The 3,716-nt window shown below is 35.6% G+C and overlaps 1 non-coding gene across 1 annotated transcript; it reads right to left on the bottom strand.

Annotated features, from left to right (window-relative positions):
- Nucleotides 1-1,955: 1,955 nt before the first annotated feature.
- Nucleotides 1,956-2,064, bottom strand: LOC141523126 (U6 spliceosomal RNA). Its single transcript, XR_012478339.1, has one exon. It is a non-coding gene; the product is annotated as a U6 spliceosomal RNA (small nuclear RNA).
- Between the last annotated feature and the right edge of the window lie 1,652 nt (nt 2,065-3,716).

The following is a 3,716-nucleotide window of genomic DNA, read 5'->3' as shown; positions in this document are numbered from 1 at the left end:
AGGATCTGGGATTACAACCCAGAATGTACTACTACCCTGCAAAATTCAGCATATACTGTCAGGGGAAAAGATGGATGTTCAATGAAATAGAGGACTTCCAGAATTTCCTGACACAAAGACCAGAACTGAACAGAGAATTCAATTGCCAAATACATGACTGAAGAGTTGCAAAAAAGGTAAAGAAAAAGGGAACAGTAAAAACAAAACTGCTTTAAACAGATGTTGATCAACTATCAAATTGCAAGCAACCTTAAATGGGAAGATATAACACATCTAAGTCTTTAGAATTTTATTCTCTAAAGATAATTAGAGGGTATAATATAATTGAAGAGAAAGAACCTAAAGGATTTGGTATAATTGGATCTTGTCTCTCAATTGAAGATATCCAAGATGACATCACTATGTTTTAGACAAAAAATAAGCCCTGAGGAAAAAAAAAAGCAGTGGTGTTTACTTTAACTTAAATGTCTCATTATACTTTGACTCACTTTAATCACAAGGTGCTAAGCACCTTGTCTAATGAAGGGCATCATAAACTAAGAGGTCCTGAGATAATGTTTCTGTTATTTACAATCATTTGTAAAGTTCTCAGGTGAGACTTCCTAAGTATCTCCAGTACTGAGAGATCTTCAACATTCTCTCAGTTAATTAGATCAGGATTTGATTCCTTCACTTAACAAGGGGTTAAGTACTCTGGGTGGGAAGTGGAGTGGGGGTGAGGAAGAAGAGAGAATAGGCCTTGCTTCACTTAACAAGGTGTTAAGTACCTTGGGAGGGAAGGGAAGAGGTAAAGTGAGAAAGAAAATGGGTGGTTAAGGAGGAGGGGCACAAATATTTCAAGAAATTATGTGGCTTTGGATGACACTTTGATTTGTGAGGAGGATTGTGTTTACTTGAAAGATACTTGAAAAAGGGGTTAAGATGGGCGGCTAGGTGGCGAAGTGGATAAAGCACCAGCCTTGTAGTCAGGAGTACCTGGGTTCAAATCCAGTCTCGGACACTTAATAATTACCTAGCTGTGTGACCTTGGGCAAGCCACTTAACCCCATTTGCCTTGCAAAAACCTAAAAAAAGGGGGGGGGTTAAGATAACAAATGATCATGATTATAATTTGCTGTAATTTGAGTCAATGCTGCTTATCAAGTGAACAATCTGTGATGATACCTTTTTTATTTGACATCTTCATTTGAGATGGTAAGGAATGAAGTGGGAGAAAGAGATTGGGAGGGGCTGCTATTGTTACTTCCCTTGTCTGCTGTACCAGGTGTTTGGGTATCAATACTGAGTGTACTGCTACTGTGCTATACTGGGAGGAGGTGTTCACTGACTGACTGGAATATCTTATGCTATAAACTGTTCTTCCTTTTTTTCCAGTCCCTTTAATTATTACTTCAATCTCCTGATTGAATATTCCACACTATTCCATACTATTCAGAAACAGTGATCCTGTTGATTTGGTGATGGGAATCACTGGAATAAGTATACTCTTTGGAATAGGAAGCAGACACTGGTTAATGGCTGCGTGATTGCCATAGAGACTGTCATTCTCTATCCCAATGATGCTTACTGCTATATTAACTTCTCTGCAACTGCTGGCATATTTTTGTAATCCCTTTTGAACTGGTCAATGCTACCCCAAGATGCTGAATGTTTGTGGGATCCTTTATTTGTCTTAGATCATTTTTCAGTCATGTACTATCTGTTTTTTTGCAAGGTGGTGGGATTGGGTGGTCTGTCCAGGACCAAGGGGCTGGGTGGTTGCTGGGTCTCTGGAGTGGATTGTGGCATTGAGTCCTCTTGGTCCCAAGACTGATGCTCTGTCCACTGTGCCACTTGGATTCCCCACAGAGCACATTTTTGAAGAGGGGCAGAGTGAAAGGAGAGAATAAATATAATAAATGGTAATGGGGAGGAATGGATGGAGGGAATAAAAATATAAAACACTTAAAAAGAAAAAATATATAAAACACTTCATAAATTTGCGTGTCATCCTTGCACATGGGCCATGATAGTCTTCTCTGTATCATGCCAATTTTAGTATATGTACTGCTGATGGGATAGCAGAATGGATTACAAACAGGAATCCTACAATATGTTGTTTACAAAAAACACATTTGAAGCAGAGAGACACACAGAGGATAAAGGAAAAAGTTTGGAGCAAAATATATTACGTTTCAGCAGAAGTAAAAAAAAATCTGGGATAGCAATTCTAATCTCAAAGTAAAAGCAAAAATCAATCTCATGAAAAGGGATAAGGAAGGAAACTACATCTTCTTAAAAGCCAACATTTGTAATGAAGCTATATCATTACTAAACACATATGCCCCTAGTTGTATAGCATCCAAATTCCTAGAGGAAATGCTGAGCAAATTACAAGGAAAAATAGGCAGCAAAACCTAAATAATGGGAGACCTCAACCTTCCTCTCTCAGAATTAGATAAATGACAACAAAATAAACAAGAAGGAAGCTAAGAAAGTTAATGAAATCGTAGAAAACTTAGATATGATAAACTTCTGGAGAAAAGTTAATGGGAATGGAAAAGAATATACATTTTTCTTGGCACCTTCACTAAAACTGACCATGTCCTAGGGCATGGCCATTTAAAATCAAACGGAGAAAGGCAGAAATAATAAACACACACTTCTCAGACCATGATGTAATAAAAATCACATGAAATAATTAGTCATGGAAAAATAAACCAAGAACTAATTTGAAATTAAATAAATTTATCTTAAAGTATAGGTGTCTCAAACAGCAAATAACAGAAATATTCAATAATTATAACCAAGAAAATGATAATAATGAGACATCATACCAAAATTTATGGGATGCAGCCAAGGCAGTTTTTAAGGGGAAACTTTTTATCTCTAAATGCTTTTATGAATAAAATAGAGAAAGAGGGGATCAATGAATTGAATATGCAACTAAAATGATAGAAAATGAACAAACTTAACTACCCTGATTAAATACCAAATTACAAATTTTGAAAATCAAGGGAAAGATTAATAAAAATGGAAAGCAAGAAAACCATTGATCTCATGAATAAAACTAAAAGTTGGTTTTATGAAAAAGCCAATAAAATAGACAAACCTATGGTTAGTCTGAAAAAATGAAGGAAAAAAAAAAGAAAAAAATCAAATCAGATCAAATTACCAGTATTAAAAATGATAGGGGGGAACTAACCATCAATAAGGAGAAAATCAAAGAGATAATTCAGAGCTACTTTGCTGAACTGCATGTCAATAAATTGGACAACTTGAGTGAAATGGATGAATATTTGCAAAAATGTGAATTTCTTAGACTTAGAAGAGGAAATAAACTATTTAAATAACCCATTTCAGAAAAAAAAAAAAACCATCAATAAATTCCCTAAGAAAAAGTCTCCAGGTCCAGATGGATTTACAAGTTAATTCTACCAAACATTTAAGGAATAATTAATTCCTATTCTGCATAAACTATTTTAAAAAATAGGAGGGGTAGCTAGGTGTCATAGTGGATAGAGCACAGGTCCTGGGGTCAGGAGGACATGAGTTCAAATCCAGATGCAGACATTTAATAATTGCCCATGTGACCTTGAACAAGTCACTTAACTCCATTGCCTTAAACAAATTTTTTTTTTTTAAATAGGAGAGAAAGGAGTTTTGCCTAACTCCTTTTATGACACCAACATGGTGTTGATACCTAAACCAGGAAGAACCAAAACAGACAAAGAAAA

Source organism: Macrotis lagotis, chromosome 4, assembly GCF_037893015.1.
Source record: "Macrotis lagotis isolate mMagLag1 chromosome 4, bilby.v1.9.chrom.fasta, whole genome shotgun sequence".
Taxonomy (NCBI): domain Eukaryota; kingdom Metazoa; phylum Chordata; class Mammalia; order Peramelemorphia; family Peramelidae; genus Macrotis; species Macrotis lagotis.
This window is presented reverse-complemented; position numbering and strand designations above follow the sequence as displayed.